Raw genomic sequence first — 20,301 nt, 5'->3', positions numbered from 1 at the left:
ACTTAGTTGTAGTGTATTTACATTAACCCCTTGTGTATGTACGGTGATGCATATCACTACAGTACAGAGCTCTTGACAATTCGTATCATCTGCAGAAGTGGCACAGGTCTAATTGGGAGCATCTCTTATGAATGTTAAGTGTAAAATGACAAGCCCAAATTTCAGTCAAAGAGGTGGAAGAAATACTGAAAGGATATGACAGGACAAAAAGGATGAAATGAAACGATATGAAACTCTATTTACAAGTAATATTTAATTGTTCTTGATATCATATAACATATTTGATGTGCAGGGCGGATCTGAAGCAACCTGGGTGCAATTGAGTCGAACAATTGGTCCTTCACTTATCATTGGATCTTCAGATCTAGGCGCTTATTACAATGAGGCACTTTGTACACACATTAAAAGAGCTATCGCAACTATTGTACATGAGAAAAAAAAGAATCATTGAAAATAGGTGGAGGAGGAGGCCATTCGGCCCTTCGAGCCTGCATCATCATTCAAAATGATCATGGCTGATCATGCAAATTCAATATCCCACTCCTGCTTTCTCTCCATATCCCTTGATCCCTGTAGCCGCAAGCGTCATGTCCAGCTCCCCCTTGAATATATCCAACAAACTGGCCCCAACAGCTTTCTGTGGGAGAAAATTCCACAAATTCAGAACTCTCTGTGAGAAGACGTTTTTTCCTCATCTCAGTACTGAATGGCTTACCCCTTATTCTTAGGCTGTGACCCCTAGTTCTGGACATCCCCAACACTGGGAACATTCTTCCTGCGTCTAGCCTGTCCAGTCCCACCAGGAGGTTTGTTCATCCATTTTTCACATCTGACAGTGGTCAACCAAATATTGAGGTGGGTAGCACTGCAATATTTCTCCATGTTTTCTTACCAAGTATGTTAATCATGGGGGAAATTAATTTACCAGACTTAATCATTCGGAATGATCCTCAAATAGTAACAGACCTCAAGATGAGTAAAGAGCTCGCAACACTAATCAGAACATTGTCAGACGTAAGTTGATTAGCCAAGTTACTGCTGGCATGGACTGGCTGGGCAGAATGAGCCATATGTCCTTTAAATATTCATCCAAATTTTAGGAGAGTTAAATTTGCACGAGTGAGAGAGAATCTTGGTGAGGTTGATTGAACGATGGTACTATTTAAGGACAACTGTAGCATAAAATGTAAATGAAACACTCGCATGTGGCTGAGGAAGTCATGCGTGCTTTACAGATTAAAATGAGGATGTATATTAGAATAAAACTATTATGCTTGTATGGTGATGTTCTAAAAAAGGATACTTAAGGGCAAGTATTTGAAGTCAAATAGCTTTCAAAAGAGTAGGGACAGGTATAAGACTCAATTGAGGCTGATACAATCTGGTAGTAGATGGGCCAAAGGAGAAATGAAAAAGAGATTTATGGATACATGACAGCATGGCATTTTATAATTATGTCAGGAGTTAAAGGAAGGCACTTAATGGATTTAATGGCCCAGATATGGTGGGATAGAGAGTGTGTGGCTGAAGCAGAAAGTGGGTGTGGTGAATGTATTACATTAATAATCCACCATGTGTATCTGTGCTATGCTGTTGCCCTTGTGGGCTCCACCTATGGGCCATTGTATGGTATTATCCATAAGGTAACATGTTGGGGCCTGTATGGGCTCCGCCCATGGCTCCTCCCCTTGAAGGGAGGTATAAAGAGCAGTCGACCTGTTGGCGGCTCTCAGTGTTAGATCAGTCGCAGGTAGGCACTGTTCTAGTTGATTAAAGCCACAGTTTATTTCTACTCTTGTCTCGGGTGAATTGATTGTCGCATCAATTTAATCAACTACAACGCCACTATGGAGTTGGCCTTCAAATCTGATCGACTGGAATCCGATCCACAGGCCGCGGAGGCGAAAGAAATTTTTTCGCACTGGCTCAGCTGTTTCAAGGCCTATCTCGCCACCTCCTCCACGCCTGATGACACCGACGAACAGAAGCTGAGCCTCCTCCACGGATGAGCCATCGAATCTCTGTTCAACTCGATGAGGCCTCCTCCTACGCAGCTGCCTTCGCGATGCTAGAATGCCTCTATGTAAGGCCCGTGAACGTGGTATACACGCGACATATCCTCACCACTCGCCGCCAGCATCCCGGGGAATCGCTAGAAGACGACCTATGCGACCTCAAAGTCCTTGCATGCAGCTGCAACCACCAGGCCGTTACGGCCACTCAACATATGGACCTCGCCATCCGAGCCGTCTACGTGGCAGGAGTCCGGTCCAACTACGTGAGACAGCGCCTACTCGAAAAAGGGGCCCTAGACCTGGATGAGATGATAAAATTAGCCTCATCTCTGGAAGTAGCGTTTCAAAGCCCAACCAAAGAATACCCCAGGCCTATGCCATGAGGCTGCCCGCTCACCATGGGGGGCTACCCTGCTATTTCTGCGGCCAGTCCCAACACCCCCGGTAGCACTGCCCGGCCCGTAACGCGAGCTGCAGCAGCTACGAGAGAAAAGGACATTTCGCCAAAGTTTGCCTGGCCAGGTCCAAGAACTCTAAATCGCAGGCCCGACCCTCAGACTCACAGGCCCGCAGACCCCGCAATGTGGCAGCGTGTCTGCCGACTCCGCCCCCTGTAGGTGCGTCATCAGCCTCGTGCTATCCGTGGGGGCAGCCATCTTCCAACCCACACAGCGTGTGCAACTCATGGGGGCCGCCATCTTGGCCATCCCCCCCCACGTGACCCGCCATGTGCGATCCATGGGGGCCGCCATCTTGGACGCCATCTTCCTCACTACCCGACACGCTAGACTGACGGGGGCCGCCATCTTGGCTGCCATCTGCTACGCCGCTCGACACGTGCGACCAACAAGGGCAGCCATCGTGGAATCGCCCCAGCACCTCCGACCATGCCGGCTACCCGCAACTGGACCAGTTGCGACCCAAACACCTCCGGAGTTCCATGATGACCGTCCGGGTAAACGGGCACGAAACGTCTTGCCTCTTCGACTCCGGGAGCACAGAGAGCTTCATTCATCCGGACATGGTAAGCCGCTGCTCGCTCCCAATTTTCCCAGCGCACCAAACCATCTCCCTCCCCTCCGGGTCGCACTCGGTGCAAATGCGAGGTTGCACTACCGCAACACCAGCAATACAGGGCACCGAGTACGCCAATTTTAAATTATATGTACTCCCAGACCTCTGTGCTCCTCTCCTATTGGGACTAGATTTCCAATGCAACCTCAGGAGCCTAACCCTGAAATTCGGGGGGCCCCTACCCCCACTCACCGTATGTAGCCTCGCGACCCTAAAGGTCGACTCTACCCCACTCTTCGCAAATCTCACCGCCGACTGCAAACCAGTCGCCACCAGAAGCAGGCGGCATAGCATACAGGACAGGACTTTTATCAGGTCCAAGGTCCAGCGACTCTAGCGGGAGGGAATCATCGAGGCAGCAATAGCCCCTGGAGAGCTCAGGTGGTGGTCGTCAAGACCGGGGAAAAGAACCGGATGGTTGTAGATTACAGCCTAACCATAAACCGGTACGCGCAACTCGATGCGTACCCCCTTCCCCAGATCACAGACATGGTTAACCAGATCGCACACTACCGGGTGTTCTCCACAGTGGATCTGAAGTCTGCATACCACCAGCTCCCAATCCACCCGGAGGACCGCTACTACACGGTTGTTGAAGCAGACGGCCGTCTTTTCTACTTCCTCCAGGTCCCCTTTGGCGTCATGAACGGGGTCTCGGTTTTCCAAAGAACAATGGACCGAATGGTGGACCAGTAGGGCCACATTTCCGTACTTGGACAATGCGGCCACGATCAGCAGGACCATGATGCCAATCTCCACAGATTTCTCCAAACCGCCCAAACCCTTAACATCACTTACAGCACTTCTATCGACCAGATAAGGCCCACCTGGTAAAGGCATCCCGGCCCTTTTTGAGCGCCTCAGTATCGATTTCAAAGGGCCCCTCCCCTCCAGCAACTGCAATACATATTTTCTCAACATTATCGATGAGTTCTCCCGTTTCCCCTTTGCGGTCCCTTGCCCCGACATGACCATGGCCACCGTCATTAAAGCCCTACATAGTGTCTTCACCCTGTATGGTTTCCCCACTAATGTCCACAGTGACCGGGGCTCGTCATTCATGAGCGACGAACTGCGTCAGTACCTGCTCAGTAAGGGCATTGCCTCGAGCAGGACTACCAGTTATAACCCCAGGGGAATCGGGCAGGTGGAGAGGGAGAACGCGACGGTCTGGAAGACCGCCCTACTGGCCCTACGGTCTAGGAATCTCCCAGTTTCCCACTGGCAGGAGGTCCTCCCCGATGCGCTCCACTCTATTAGGTCCCTACTTTGCACGGCCACAAACGTGACCCTTCATGACCGCCTATTTGTTTTCCCCAGGAGATCTACCTCAGGGGCCTCGCTTCCGTCCTGGCTGAAGACACCGGGGCCCGTCCTGCTCAGAAGGCACATCAGGAGCCATAAGTCCAACCCCCTGGTGGAGAGGGTCCAGCTCCTACACTCCAACCCCCAGTACGCATACATCGTACACCCCGATGGCCGACAGGATACGGTCTCCCTCCGGGACCTGGCACCCGCCGGTTCCACCACCACCGCCACTTCACCCTATCCCGCCCAACCTACCATGACCAGCGCCCCCGCCCCTATATGGCTCCTGCACCCCCTCCCGCCCGCCATTCACCCTTCACCGATCCACAGGAATGAAGCTCCAGAAGAGACGCTCCCAGAGTCCACGTCTGTACCCGCACCGGTGCCCTCACTACCAATGCCAGAACGGATGAGTTCGACACCCGGGCCAGCAACAATGCCAGAGCTTCGGCGATTACTGAGCACAATCCGTGCACCGAACCGGCTGAACTTATGAACCCGTCACCCCCGCCGGACTTCATTTTTTTAACAGGGGGTGAATGTGGTGAATGTATTACATTAATAATCCTCCATAAGTATCTGTGCTATGCTGTTGCCCTTGTGGGCTCCACCTATGGGCCATTGTATGGTATTATCCATAAGGTAACATGTTGGGGCCTGTATGGGCTCCGCCCATGGCTCCTCCCCTTGAAGGGAGGTATAAAGAGCAGTTGACCTGGAGGCGACTCTCAGTGTTAGATCAGTCACAGTCAGGCACTGTTCTAGTTGATTAAAGCCACAGTTTATTTCTACTCTTGTCTCAAGTGAATTGATGGTCGCATCAGTGGGCAAAGAATCCACTGGGGTCAGGAGCAAAGAGGTTCTGCTGGGCTGAACAGCAAGACTTCATTCAACGGTATTAACTCTATTTTACACCTGGAAGCCAGCAAAATTGAAAAACCGCTGGAGGCCAGAAGGGAACACTAATGACAAGAGGCTGCAGGCAGGGAAGGCAATCAGTGACAAATTTTAAAGATATATCAATTGACTGGATGTGAGCATCACTCACTGTGCTACCATTTATTGCACATTCCTAATTGCCCTTGAGAAGGTGGTGGTAAGCCACCTTATTGAACCGCTGCAATCCATGTGGTGTAGGTACATTCACATTGCCGTTAGTGAGAGAACTCCAGGATTTTAACTCAGTGACAATGAAGGAATGGTGATATATTTCCAAGTCAGGATGTTGAGGGGCTTGGATGGGAACTTGTAGGTGGTGGTGTTCCCAGGTCTCTGCTGCCCTTGTCCTTCTATATGGTAGAAAGTGCTGGCGAAGGAACCTTGGTAAGTTGCTGCAATGCATCTTGTAGATAGTACACACTGCTGCTACTGTGCGTCGGTCATAGAGGGAGTGAATGTTTAAGGTGGTGGATGCATTGCCAATCAAGTGGGCTGCTTTGTCCTTGATGGTGTTGAGCTTTTGTTGTTGGAGCTACACTCATCCAGGCAAGAATATTCCATCACACTCCTGACTTGTGCCTTGTAGATAGTGGATATGCTTTGAGGAGTCGGGTGATGAGTTACTATCTGAGGAATTCTCAGCCTCTGAACCTGCTCTCATAGCCACAATATTTATACAGCTACTCCAGTTCAGTTTTGGTCAATGGTAACCAGGAGAGTGGGGGAAATCAGTGATGGTAATGCCATTGAATGTCATGGGGAGATGGTTTGATTCTCTCTTGTTGCAGATGGCATAGCCTGGCACTTGTGTGGTGTGAATATTACATGCCACTTATCAGCCAAACCTGAATGTTGTCCAAATATTGTTGCATCTAGACATGGACTGATTCAGCTGAGGTATCGCGAATGGCACTTAACACTGCAATAATCAATGAACAGCCCCCCTGCTGGCCTTATGATGGAAGGAAGGTCATTGATGAAGCAGCTGCAGATGGTTGGGCCAAGGACACCTCCTTCAGGAACACCTACAGTGATATCCCGGGACTTAGATGATTGACCTCCCACAATCACAACCTTTGTGTTAGGTATGACTCCAATCATGGGAGAGATTTCCCCCTGATTGCCATGACTTCACTTTTGCCAGGGCTCCTTGATGCTCCTTGAAGAAAGAAACTGTATTCAAGATCAGGGCACAGGAGGCCACGTTTGAGAGCGAGAGCAGCAGGGTACAATGAGGAGGAGAACATGAAGGGCAGCAGAGAGTGCGAGGCTGTAACGGGGAGAGGGTGATGGAGGCTGCGATGGGGAGAGGGAGATGGAAGTAAGGATTGGGGAGAGGGTGATGGAGGCTGAGATGGGGCGAGGGTGATGGAGGCTGCGATGGGGAGAGGGTAATGGAGGCTGAGGTGGGGAGAGGGTGATGGAGGCTGTAATGGGAGGAGGGAGATGGAGGCTGTAATGAGGAGAGGGTGATGGAGGCTGCGATGGTATCAGGGAGATGGAGGCTGCGATGGGGAGAGGGAGATGGTGGCTGTGATGGGAAGAGGGAGATGGTGGCTGTGATGGGGAGAGGGAGATGGAGGCTGTGATGGGGAGAGGGAGATGGAGGCTGCGATGGGGAGAGGAAGATGGAGGCTGCGATGGGGAGAGGGAGTTGGAGGCTGCGATGGGGAGAGGAAGATGGAGGCTGCTATGGGAAGAGGGAGATGGAGGCTGCGTTGGGGAGAGGGAGATGGAGGCTGCGATGGGAAGAGGGAGATGGAGGTTGCGATGGGGAGAGGGAGACGGCGGCTGCGATGGGGAGAGGGAGATGGAGGCTGCGATGGGGAGAGGGAGATGGAGGCTGCGATGGTGTCAGGGGAGACAGAGGCTGCAATGGGGAGAGGGAGATGGAGGCTGCGATGGGAAGAGGGAGATGGAGGCTGCGATGGGGAGAGGGAGATGGAGGCTGCGATGGGGAGAGGGAGATGGAGGCTGCAATGGGGAGAGGGAGATGGAGGCTGTGATGGGAAGAGGGAGACGGCGGCTGCGTTGGGGAGAGGGAGACGGAGGCTGCGATGGGGAGAGGGAGACGGAGGCTGCGATGGGGAGAGGGAGATGGAGGCTGCAATGGGGAGAGGGAGATGGAGGCTGCGATGGGGAGAGGGAGATGGAGGCTGCGATGGGGAGAGGGAGATGGAGGCTGCGATGGGGAGAGGGAGACGGTGGCTGCGATGGGGAGAGGGAGACGGAGGCTGCGATGGGGAGAGGGAGACGGTGGCTGCGATGGGGAGAGGGAGACGGAGGCTGCGATGGGGAGAGGGAGATGGAGGCTGCGATGGGGAGAGGGAGATGGAGGCTGCAATGGGGAGAGGGAGATGGAGGCTGCGATGGGGAGAGGGAGATGGAGGCTGCGATGGGGAGAGGGAGATGGAGGCTGAGATGGTGAGAGGGAGATGGAGGCTGCGATGGGGAGAGGGAGATGGTGGCTGAGATGGTGAGAGGGAGATGGAGGCTGCGATGCGGAGAGGGAGATGGAGGCTGCGATGGGGAGAGGGAGATGGAGGCTGCGATGGGGAGAGGGAGATGGTGGCTGAGATGGTGAGAGGGAGATGGAGGCTGCGATGCGGAGAGGGAGATGGAGGCTGCGATGGGGAGAGGGAGATGGTGGCTGTGATGGGGAGAGGGAGACGGCGGCTGCGATGGGGAGAGGGAGACGGAGGCTGCGACGGGGAGTGGGAGATGGAGGCTGCGATGGGGAGAGGGAGACGGAGGCTGCGATGGGGAGAGGGAGATGGAGGCTGCGATGGGTAGAGGGAGATGGAGGCTGCTAAGGGGAGAGGGAGATGGACGCTGCGATGGGGAGAGGGAGATGGAGGCTGCGATGGGGAGAGGGAAATGGAGGCTGCGATGGGGAGAGGGAGACGGAGGCTGCGATGGGGTCAAGGGAGACGGAGGCTGCGATGGGAAGAGGGAGACGGCGGCTGCGATGGGGAGAGGGAGACGGAGGCTGCAATCGGGAGGGGGAGACGGAGGCTGCGATGGGGAGAGCGAAGTGAGGCTGCGACTGGGTCAGGGGAGACAGAGGCTGCGATGGGGAGAGCGAAGTGAGGCTGCGACTGGCTAAGGGGAGGCGGAGGCTGCGATGGGGAGAGCGAAGTGAGGCTGCGACTGGGTCAGGGGAGACGGAGGCTGCGATGGGGAGAGCGAAGTGAGGCTGCGACTGGTTAAGGGGAGACGGAGGCTGCGATGGGGAGAGGGAGATGGAGGGATGGGGAGAGGGAGATGGAGGGATGGGGAGAGGGAGATGGAGGCGGCGATGGGGAGAGCGAGACGGTGGCTGTGATGGGGAGAGGGAGATGGAGGCTGCGATGGGGAGAGGGAGATGGAGGCTGCGATGGGGAGAGGGAGATGGAGGCTGCGATGGGGAGAGGGAGATGGAGGCTGCGATGGGGAGAGGGAGACGGAGGCTGCGATGGGGATAGAGAGATGGAGGCTGCGATGGGGAGAGGGAGACGGCGGCTGCGATGGGGAGAGGGAGATGGAGGCTGTGATGGGGAGAGGGAGATGGAGGCTGCGATGGGGAGAGGGAGATGGAGGCTGAGATGGGGAGAGGGAGACGGTGGCTGCGATGGGGAGAGGGAGATGGAGGCTGAGATGAGGAGAGGGTGATGGAGGCTGTAATGGGAGGAGGGAGATGGAGGCTGTATTGAGGAGAGGGTGATGGAGGCTGCGATGGTATCAGGGAGATGGAGGCTGCGATGGGGAGAGGGAGATGGAGGCTGCAATGGGGAGAGGGAGACGGAGGCTGCGATGGGGAGAGGGAGATGGAGGCTGCGATGGGGAGAGGGAGATGGAGGCTGCGATGGCGTCAGGGGAGACAGAGGCTGCGATGGGAAGAGGGAGATGGAGGCTGCGATGGGGAGAGTGAGATTGAGGCTGTGATGGGAAGAGGGAGACGGCGGCTGCGATGGGGAGAGGGAGACGGAGGCTGCGATGGGGAGAGGGAGACGGAGGCTGCGATGGGGAGAGGGAGATGGAGGCTGCGATGGGGAGAGGGAGATGGAGGCTGCGATGGGGAGAGGGAGATGGAGGCTGCGATGGGAAGAGGGAGACGGTGGCTGCAATGGGGAGAGGGAGACGGAGGCTGCGATGGGGAGAGGGAGACGGAGGCTGCGATGGGGAGAGGGAGATGGAGGCTGCGATGGGGAGAGGGAGATGGAGGCTGCGATGGGGAGAGGGAGATGGTGGCTGAGATGGTGAGAGGGAGATGGAGGCTGCGATGAGGAGAGGGAGATGGAGGCTGCGATGGGGAGAGGGAGATGGAGGCTGCGATGGGGGGAGGGAGATGGTGGCTGAGATGGTGAGAGGGAGATGGAGGCTGCGATGAGGAGAGGGAGATGGAGGCTGCGATGGGGAGAGGGAGATGGAGGCTGCGATGGGGAGAGGGAGATGGAGGCTGTGATGGGGAGAGGGAGACGGCGGCTGCGATGGGGAGAGGGAGACGGAGGCTGCGATGGGGAGAGGGAGACCGAGGCTGCGATGGGGAGAGAGAGATGGAGGCTGCGACGGGGAGTGGGAGATGGAGGCTGCGATGGGGAGAGGGAGACGGAGGCTGCGATGGGGAGAGGGAGACGGCGGCTGCGATGGGGAGAGGGAGATGGAGGCTGCTATGGGGAGAGGGAGATGGACGCTGCGATGGGGAGAGGGAGACGGAGGCTGCGATGGGGAGAGGGAAATGGAGGCTGCGATGGGGAGAGGGAGATGGAGGCTGCGATGGGGAGAGGGAGATGGAGGCTGCGATGGGGAGAGGGAGATGGAGGCTGCGATGGGAAGAGGGAGACGGTGGCTGCAATGGGGAGAGGGAGACGGAGGCTGCGATGGGGAGAGGGAGACGGAGGCTGCGATGGGGAGAGGGAGATGGAGGCTGCGATGGGGAGAGGGAGATGGAGGCTGCGATGGGGAGAGGGAGATGGTGGCTGAGATGGTGAGAGGGAGATGGAGGCTGCGATGAGGAGAGGGAGATGGAGGCTGCGATGGGGAGAGGGAGATGGAGGCTGCGATGGGGGGAGGGAGATGGTGGCTGAGATGGTGAGAGGGAGATGGAGGCTGCGATGAGGAGAGGGAGATGGAGGCTGCGATGGGGAGAGGGAGATGGAGGCTGCGATGGGGAGAGGGAGATGGAGGCTGTGATGGGGAGAGGGAGACGGCGGCTGCGATGGGGAGAGGGAGACGGAGGCTGCGATGGGGAGAGGGAGACCGAGGCTGCGATGGGGAGAGAGAGATGGAGGCTGCGACGGGGAGTGGGAGATGGAGGCTGCGATGGGGAGAGGGAGACGGAGGCTGCGATGGGGAGAGGGAGACGGCGGCTGCGATGGGGAGAGGGAGATGGAGGCTGCTATGGGGAGAGGGAGATGGACGCTGCGATGGGGAGAGGGAGACGGAGGCTGCGATGGGGAGAGGGAAATGGAGGCTGCGATGGGGAGAGGGAGTCGGAGGCTTCGATGGGCTCAACGGAGACGGAGGCTGCGATGGGAAGAGGGAGGCGGCGGCTGCGATGGGGAGAGGGAGACGGAGGCTGCGATGGGGAGAGGGAGACGGAGGCTGCAATGGGGAGGGGGAGACGGAGGCTGCGATGGGGAGAACAAAGTGAGGCTGCGACTGGGTCAGGGGAGACGGAGGCTGCGATGGGGAGAGGGAGATGGAGGCGGCGATGGGGAGAGGGAGATGGTGGCTGTGATGGGGAGAGGGAGACGGCGGCTGCGATGGGGAGAGGGAGACGGAGGCTGCGATGGGGAGAGGGAGATGGAGGCTGCGATGGGGAGAGGGAGACGGCGGCTGCGATGGGGAGAGGGAGATGGAGGCTGCGATGGGTAGAGGGAGATAGAGGCTGAGAAGGGGAGAGGGAGATGGAGGCTGTGATGGGGAGAGGGAGATGGAGGCTGCGATGGGGAGAGGGAGACGGAGGCTGCGATGGGGAGAGAGAGATGGAGGCTGCGACGGGGAGAGGGAGACGGTGGCTGCGATGGGGAGAAGGAGGTGGAGGCTGCGATGGGGAGAGGGAGATGGAGGCTGAGACGGGGAGAGGGTGATGGAGGCTGTAATGGGAGGAGGGAGATGGAGGCTGCGATGGTATCAGGGAGATGGAGGCTGCGATGGTATCAGGGAGATGGAGGCTGCGATGGGGAGAGGGAGATGGAGGCTGTGATGGGGAGAGGGAAATGGAGGCTGCAATGGGGAGAGGAAGATGGTGGCTGTGATGGGGAGAGGGAGATGGAGGCTGTGATGGGGAGAGGGAGATGGTGGCTGTGATGGGGAGAGCGAGATGGAGGCTGCAATGGGGAGAGGAAGATGGAGGCTGCTATGGGAAGAGGAAGATGGAGGCTGTGATGGGGAGAGGGAGATGGTGGCTGTGATGGGGAGAGGGAGATGGAGGCTGTGATGGGGAGAGGGAGATGGAGGCTGTGATGGGGAGAGGGAGATGGAGGCTGCAATGGGGAGAGGGAGACGGAGGCTGCGATGGTGTCAGGGGAGACAGAGGCCGCAATGGGGAGAGGGAGATGGAGGCTGCGATGGGGAGAGGGAGTTGGAGGCTGTGATGGGAAGAGGGAGACGGCGGCTGCGATGGGGAGAGGGAGACGGCGGCTGCGATGGGGAGAGGGAGACGGAGGCTGCGATGGGGAGAGGGAGACGGAGGCTGCGATGGGGAGAGGGAGACGGAGGCTGCGATGGGGTCAAGGGAGACGGAGGCTGCGATGGGGAGAGAGAGATGGAGGCCGCAATGGGGAGAGGGAGATGGAGGCTGCGATGGGGAGAGAGTGATGGAGGCCGCAATGGGGAGAGGGAGATGGAGGCTGCGATGGGGAGAGGGAGATGGAGGCTGCGATGGGGAGAGGCAGATGGAGGCTACGATGGGGAGAGGGAGACGGAGGCTGCGATGGGGTCAAGGGAGACGGAGGCTGCGATGGGGAGAGGGAGACGGAGGCTGCGATGGGAGAGGGAGACGGAGGCTGCAATGGGGAGGGGGAGACGGAGGCTGCGATGGGGAGAGCGAAGTGAGGCTGCGACTGGTTCAGGGGAGACGGAGGCTGCAATGGGGAGAGGGAGATGGAGGCTGTGATGGGAAGCGGGAGACGGCGGCTGCGATGGGGAGAGGGAGACGGAGGCTGCGATGGGGAGAGGCAGACGTAGGCTGCGATGGGGAGAGGGAGATGGAGGCTGTGATGGGGAGAGGGAGATGTAGGCTGCGATGGGGAGAGGGAGATGGAGGCTGCGATGGGGAGAGGGAGATGGAGGCTGCGATGGGGAGAGGGAGATGGAGGCTGTGATGGGGAGAGGGAGACGGCGGCTGCGATGGGGAGAGGGAGACGGAGGCTGCGATGGGGAGAGGGAGACGGAGGCTGCGATGGGGAGAGGGAGATGCAGGCTGCAATGGGGAGAGGTAGATGGAGGCTGCGAAGGGGAGACGGTGATGGAGGCTGCGATTGGGAGAGGGAGATGGAGGCTGCGATGAGGAGAGGGAGAAGGATGCTGCGATGGGGAGAGGGAGACGGCAGCTGCGATGGGGAGGGACACGGAGGCTGCGATGGGGAGAGGGAGATAGAGGCTGCGATGGGGAGAGGAAGATGGAGGCTGCGATGGGCAGAGGGAGACGGCAGCTGCGATGGGGAGAGGGAGACGGAGGCTGCGATGGGGAGAGGGAGATGGAGGCTGCGATGGGAAGAGAGAGATGGAGGCTGCGATGGGGAGAGGGAGACGGAGGCTGCGATGGGGAGAGAGAGATGGAGGCTGCGATGGGGAGAGGGAGACGGAGGCTGCGACGGGGAGTGGGAGATGGAGGCTGCGATGGGGAGAGGGCGATGGTGGCCGAGATGGTGAGAGGGAGATGGAGGCTGCGATGAGGAGAGGGAGATGGAGGCTGCGATGGGGAGAGGGAGATGGAGGCTGCGATGGGGAGAGGGAGATGGTGGCTGAGATGGTGAGAGTGAGATGGAGGCTGCGATGAGGAGAGGGAGATGGAGGCTGCGATGGGGAGAGGGAGATGGAGGCTGCGATGGGGAGAGGGAGATGGAGGCTGTGATGGGGAGAGGGAGACGGCGGCTGCGATGGGGAGAGGGAGACGGAGGCTGCGATGGGGAGAGGGAGACCGAGGCTGCGATGGGGAGAGAGAGATGGAGGCTGCGACGGGGAGTGGGAGATGGAGGCTGCGATGGGGAGAGGGAGACGGAGGCTGCGATGGGGAGAGGGAGACGGCGGCTGCGATGGGGAGAGGGAGACGGAGGCTGCGATGGGGAGAGGGAGATGGAGGCTGCGATGGGGAGAGGGAGACGGCGGCTGCGATGGGGAGAGGGAGATGGAGGCTGCGATGGGGAGAGGGAGATAGAGGCTGAGAAGGGGAGAGGGAGATGGAGGCTGTGATGGGGAGAGGGAGATGGAGGCTGCGATGGGGAGAGGGAGACGGAGGCTGCGATGGGGAGAGAGAGATGGAGGCTGCGATGGGGAGAGGGAGACGGTGGCTGCGATGGGGAGAGGGAGGTGGAGGCTGCGATGGGGAGAGGGAGATGGAGGCTGAGACGGGGAGAGGGTGATGGAGGCTGTAATGGGAGGAGGGAGATGGAGGCTGCGATGGTATCAGGGAGATGGAGGCTGCGATGGTATCAGGGAGATGGAGGCTGCGATGGGGAGAGGGAGATGGAGGCTGTGATGGGGAGAGGGAAATGGAGGCTGCAATGGGGAGAGGAAGATGGTGGCTGTGATGGGGAGAGGGAGATGGAGGCTGTGATGGGGAGAGGGAGATGGTGGCTGTGATGGGGAGAGCGAGATGGAGGCTGCAATGGGGAGAGGAAGATGGAGGCTGCTATGGGAAGAGGAAGATGGAGGCTGTGATGGGGAGAGGGAGATGGTGGCTGTGATGGGGAGAGGGAGATGGAGGCTGTGATGGGGAGAGGGAGATGGAGGCTGTGATGGGGAGAGGGAGATGGAGGCTGCAATGGGGAGAGGGAGACGGAGGCTGCGATGGTGTCAAGGGAGACGGAGGCTGCGATGGGGAGAGGGAGACGGAGGCTGCGATGGGAGAAGGAGACGGAGGCTGCAATGGGGAGGGGGAGACGGAGGCTGCGATGGGGAGAGCGAAGTGAGGCTGCGACTGGTTCAGGGGAGACGGAGGCTGCAATGGGGAGAGGGAGATGGAGGCTGTGATGGGAAGCGGGAGACGGCGGCTGCGATGGGGAGAGGGAGACGGAGGCTGCGATGGGGAGAGGCAGACGGAGGCTGCGATGGGGAGAGGGAGATGGAGGCTGTGATGGGGAGAGGGAGATGGAGGCTGCGATGGGGAGAGGGAGATGGAGGCTGCGATGGGGAGAGGGAGATGGAGGCTGCGATGGGGAGAGGGAGATGGAGGCTGTGATGGGGAGAGGGAGACGGCGGCTGCGATGGGGAGAGGGAGACGGAGGCTGCGATGGGGAGAGGGAGACGGAGGCTGCGATGGGGAGAGGGAGATGCAGGCTGCAATGGGGAGAGGTAGATGGAGGCTGCGAAGGGGAGACGGTGATGGAGGCTGCGATGGGGAGAGGGAGATGGAGGCTGCGATGAGGAGAGGGAGAAGGATGCTGCGATGGGGAGAGGGAGACGGCAGCTGCGATGGGGAGGGACACGGAGGCTGCGATGGGGAGAGGGAGATAGAGGCTGCGATGGGGAGAGGAAGATGGAGGCTGCGATGGGCAGAGGGAGACGGCAGCTGCGATGGGGAGAGGGAGACGGAGGCTGCGATGGGGAGAGGGAGATGGAGGCTGCGATGGGAAGAGAGAGATGGAGGCTGCGATGGGGAGAGGGAGACGGAGGCTGCGATGGGGAGAGAGAGATGGAGGCTGCGATGGGGAGAGGGAGACGGAGGCTGCGACGGGGAGTGGGAGATGGAGGCTGCGATGGGGAGAGGGCGATGGTGGCTGAGATGGTGAGAGGGAGATGGAGGCTGCGATGAGGAGAGGGAGATGGAGGCTGCGATGGGGAGAGGGAGATGGAGGCTGCGATGGGGAGAGGGAGATGGTGGCTGAGATGGTGAGAGTGAGATGGAGGCTGCGATGAGGAGAGGGAGATGGAGGCTGCGATGGGGAGAGGGAGATGGAGGCTGCGATGGGGAGAGGGAGATGGAGGCTGTGATGGGGAGAGGGAGACGGCGGCTGCGATGGGGAGAGGGAGACGGAGGCTGCGATGGGGAGAGGGAGACCGAGGCTGCGATGGCGAGAGAGAGATGGAGGCTGCGACGGGGAGTGGGAGATGGAGGCTGCGATGGGGAGAGGGAGACGGAGGCTGCGATGGGGAGAGGGAGACGGCGGCTGCGATGGGGAGAGGGAGACGGAGGCTGCGATGGGGAGAGGGAGATGGAGGCTGCGATGGGGAGAGGGAGACGGCGGCTGCGATGGGGAGAGGGAGATGGAGGCTGCGATGGGGAGAGGGAGATAGAGGCTGAGAAGGGGAGAGGGAGATGGAGGCTGTGATGGGGAGAGGGAGATGGAGGCTGCGATGGGGAGAGGGAGACGGAGGCTGCGATGGGGAGAGAGAGATGGAGGCTGCGATGGGGAGAGGGAGACGGTGGCTGCGATGGGGAGAGGGAGGTGGAGGCTGCGATGGGGAGAGGGAGATGGAGGCTGAGACGGGGAGAGGGTGATGGAGGCTGTAATGGGAGGAGGGAGATGGAGGCTGCGATGGTATCAGGGAGATGGAGGCTGCGATGGTATCAGGGAGATGGAGGCTGCGATGGGGAGAGGGAGATGGAGGCTGTGATGGGGAGAGGGAAATGGAGGCTGCAATGGGGAGAGGAAGATGGTGGCTGTGATGGGGAGAGGGAGATGGAGGCTGTGATGGGGAGAGGGAGATGGTGGCTGTGATGGGGAGAGCGAGATGGAGGCTGCAATGGGGAGAGGAAGATGGAGGCTGCTATGGGAAGAGGAAGATGGAGGCTGTGATGGGGAGAGGGAGATGGTGGCTGTGATGGGGAGAGGGAGATGGAGGCTGTGATGGGGAGAGGGAGATGGAGGCTGTGATGGGGAGAGGGAGATGGAGGCTGCAATGGGGAGAGGGAGACGGAGGCTGCGATGGTGTCAGGGGAGACAGAGGCCGCAATGGGGAGAGGAAGATGGAGGCTGCGATGGGGAGAGGGAGTTGGAGGCTGTGATGGGAAGAGGGAGACGGCGGCTGCGATGGGGAGAGGGAGACGGCGGCTGCGATGGGGAGAGGGAGACGGAGGCTGCGATGGGGAGAGGGAGACGGAGGCTGCGATGGGGAGAGGGAGACGGAGGCTGCGATGGGGTCAAGGGAGACGGAGGCTGCGATGGGGAGAGAGAGATGGAGGCCGCAATGGGGAGAGGGAGATGGAGGCTGCGATGGGGAGAGAGTGATGGAGGCCGCAATGGGGAGAGGGAGATGGAGGCTGCGATGGGGAGAGGGAGATGGAGGCTGCGATGGGGAGAGGCAGATGGAGGCTACGATGGGGAGAGGGAGACGGAGGCTGCGATGGGGTCAAGGGAGACGGAGGCTGCGATGGGGAGAGGGAGACGGAGGCTGCGATGGGAGAGGGAGACGGAGGCTGCAATGGGGAGGGGGAGACGGAGGCTGCGATGGGGAGAGCGAAGTGAGGCTGCGACTGGTTCAGGGGAGACGGAGGCTGCAATGGGGAGAGGGAGATGGAGGCTGTGATGGGAAGCGGGAGACGGCGGCTGCGATGGGGAGAGGGAGACGGAGGCTGCGATGGGGAGAGGGTGACGGAGGCTGCGATGGGGAGAGGGAGATGGAGGCTGTGATGGGGAGAGGGAGATGGAGGCTGCGATGGGGAGAGGGAGATGGAGGCTGCGATGGGGAGAGGGAGATGGAGGCTGCGATGGGGAGAGGGAGATGGAGGCTGTGATGGGGAGAGGGAGACGGCGGCTGCGATGGGGAGAGGGAGACGGAGGCTGCGATGGGGAGAGGGAGACGGAGGCTGCGATGGGGAGAGGGAGATGCAGGCTGCAATGGGGAGAGGTAGATGGAGGCTGCGAAGGGGAGACGGTGATGGAGGCTGCGATGGGGAGAGGGAGATGGAGGCTGCGATGAGGAGAGGGAGAAGGATGCTGCGATGGGGAGAGGGAGACGGCAGCTGCGATGGGGAGGGACACGGAGGCTGCGATGGGGAGAGGGAGATAGAGGCTGCGATGGGGAGAGGAAGATGGAGGCTGCGATGGGCAGAGGGAGACGGCAGCTGCGATGGGGAGAGGGAGACGGAGGCTGCGATGGGGAGAGGGAGATGGAGGCTGCGATGGGAAGAGAGAGATGGAGGCTGCGATGGGGAGAGGGAGACGGAGGCTGCGATGGGGAGAGAGAGATGGAGGCTGCGATGGGGAGAGGGAGACGGAGGCTGCGACGGGGAGTGGGAGATGGAGGCTGCGATGGGGAGAGGGCGATGGTGGCTGAGATGGTGAGAGGGAGATGGAGGCTGCGATGAGGAGAGGGAGATGGAGGCTGCGATGGGGAGAGGGAGATGGAGGCTGCGATGGGGAGAGGGAGATGGTGGCTGAGATGGTGAGAGTGAGATGGAGGCTGCGATGAGGAGAGGGAGATGGAGGCTGCGATGGGGAGAGGGAGATGGAGGCTGCGATGGGGAGAGGGAGACGGAGGCTGCGACGGGGAGTGGGAGATGGAGGCTGCGAAGGGGAGACGGTGATGGAGGCTGCGATGGGGAGAGGGAGATGGAGGCTGCGATGAGGAGAGGGAGAAGGATGCTGCGATGTGGAGAGGGAGACGGCAGCTGCGATGGGGAGGGACACGGAGGCTGCGATGGGGAGAGGGAGATAGAGGCTGCGATGGGGAGAGGAAGATGGAGGCTGCGATGGGCAGAGGGAGACGGCAGCTGCGATGGGGAGAGGGAGACGGAGGCTGCGATGGGGAGAGGGAGATGGAGGCTGCGATGGGAAGAGAGAGATGGAGGCTGCGATGGGGAGAGGGAGACGGAGGCTGCGATGGGGAGAGAGAGATGGAGGCTGCGATGGGGAGAGGGAGACGGAGGCTGCGACGGGGAGTGGGAGATGGAGGCTGCGATGGGGAGAGGGCGATGGTGGCTGAGATGGTGAGAGGGAGATGGAGGCTGCGATGAGGAGAGGGAGATGGAGGCTGCGATGGGGAGAGGGAGATGGAGGCTGCGATGGGGAGAGGGAGATGGTGGCTGAGATGGTGAGAGTGAGATGGAGGCTGCGATGAGGAGAGGGAGATGGAGGCTGCGATGGGGAGAGGGAGATGGAGGCTGCGATGGGGAGAGGGAGATGGAGGCTGTGATGGGGAGAGGGAGACGGCGGCTGCGATGGGGAGAGGGAGACGGAGGCTGCGATGGGGAGAGGGAGACCGAGGCTGCGATGGCGAGAGAGAGATGGAGGCTGCGACGGGGAGTGGGAGATGGAGGCTGCGATGGGGAGAGGGAGACGGAGGCTGCGATGGGGAGAGGGAGACGGCGGCTGCGATGGGGAGAGGGAGACGGAGGCTGCGATGGGGAGAGGGAGATGGAGGCTGCGATGGGGAGAGGGAGACGGCGGCTGCGATGGGGAGAGGGAGATGGAGGCTGCGATGGGGAGAGGGAGATAGAGGCTGAGAAGGGGAGAGGGAGATGGAGGCTGTGATGGGGAGAGGGAGATGGAGGCTGCGATGGGGAGAGGGAGACGGAGGCTGCGATGGGGAGAGAGAGATGGAGGCTGCGATGGGGAGAGGGAGACGGTGGCTGCGATGGGGAGAGGGAGGTGGAGGCTGCGATGGGGAGAGGGAGATGGAGGCTGAGACGGGGAGAGGGTGATGGAGGCTGTAATGGGAGGAGGGAGATGGAGGCTGCGATGGTATCAGGGAGATGGAGGCTGCGATGGTATCAGGGAGATGGAGGCTGCGATGGGGAGAGGGAGATGGAGGCTGTGATGGGGAGAGGGAAATGGAGGCTGCAATGGGGAGAGGAAGATGGTGGCTGTGATGGGGAGAGGGAGATGGAGGCTGTGATGGGGAGAGGGAGATGGTGGCTGTGATGGGGAGAGCGAGATGGAGGCTGCAATGGGGAGAGGAAGATGGAGGCTGCTATGGGAAGAGGAAGATGGAGGCTGTGATGGGGAGAGGGAGATGGTGGCTGTGATGGGGAGAGGGAGATGGAGGCTGTGATGGGGAGAGGGAGATGGAGGCTGTGATGGGGAGAGGGAGATGGAGGCTGCAATGGGGAGAGGGAGACGGAGGCTGCGATGGTGTCAGGGGAGACAGAGGCCGCAATGGGGAGAGGGAGATGGAGGCTGCGATGGGGAGAGGGAGTTGGAGGCTGTGATGGGAAGAGGGAGACGGCGGCTGCGATGGGGAGAGGGAGACGGCGGCTGCGATGGGGAGAGGGAGACGGAGGCTGCGATGGGGAGAGGGAGACGGAGGCTGCGATGGGGAGAGGGAGACGGAGGCTGCGATGGGGTCAAGGGAGACGGAGGCTGCGATGGGGAGAGAGAGATGGAGGCCGCAATGGGGAGAGGGAGATGGAGGCTGCGATGGGGAGAGAGTGATGGAGGCCGCAATGGGGAGAGGGAGATGGAGGCTGCGATGGGGAGAGGGAGATGGAGGCTGCGATGGGGAGAGGCAGATGGAGGCTACGATGGGGAGAGGGAGACGGAGGCTGCGATGGGGTCAAGGGAGACGGAGGCTGCGATGGGGAGAGGGAGACGGAGGCTGCGATGGGAGAGGGAGACGGAGGCTGCAATGGGGAGGGGGAGACGGAGGCTGCGATGGGGAGAGCGAAGTGAGGCTGCGACTGGTTCAGGGGAGACGGAGGCTGCAATGGGGAGAGGGAGATGGAGGCTGTGATGGGAAGCGGGAGACGGCGGCTGCGATGGGGAGAGGGAGACGGAGGCTGCGATGGGGAGAGGGAGACGGAGGCTGCGATGGGGAGAGAGAGATGGAGGCTGTGATGGGGAGAGGGAGATGGAGGCTGCGATGGGGAGAGGGAGATGGA

General features: G+C 60.0%; 1 protein-coding gene across 6 annotated transcripts in view; it reads left to right on the top strand.

The window, feature by feature from the left end:
* gria3b (glutamate receptor, ionotropic, AMPA 3b) overlaps nt 1–20,301 on the top strand; it is a 626,694-nt gene that overhangs the window by 432,836 nt on the left and 173,557 nt on the right. The window lies entirely within an intron of this gene.

The sequence above is a fragment of the Scyliorhinus torazame genome, chromosome 5 (assembly GCF_047496885.1).
Source record: "Scyliorhinus torazame isolate Kashiwa2021f chromosome 5, sScyTor2.1, whole genome shotgun sequence".
NCBI lineage: Eukaryota > Metazoa > Chordata > Chondrichthyes > Carcharhiniformes > Scyliorhinidae > Scyliorhinus > Scyliorhinus torazame.
The sequence above is the reverse complement of the archived record's forward strand: the minus strand, read 5'-3'. Positions and strand labels throughout refer to the sequence as shown.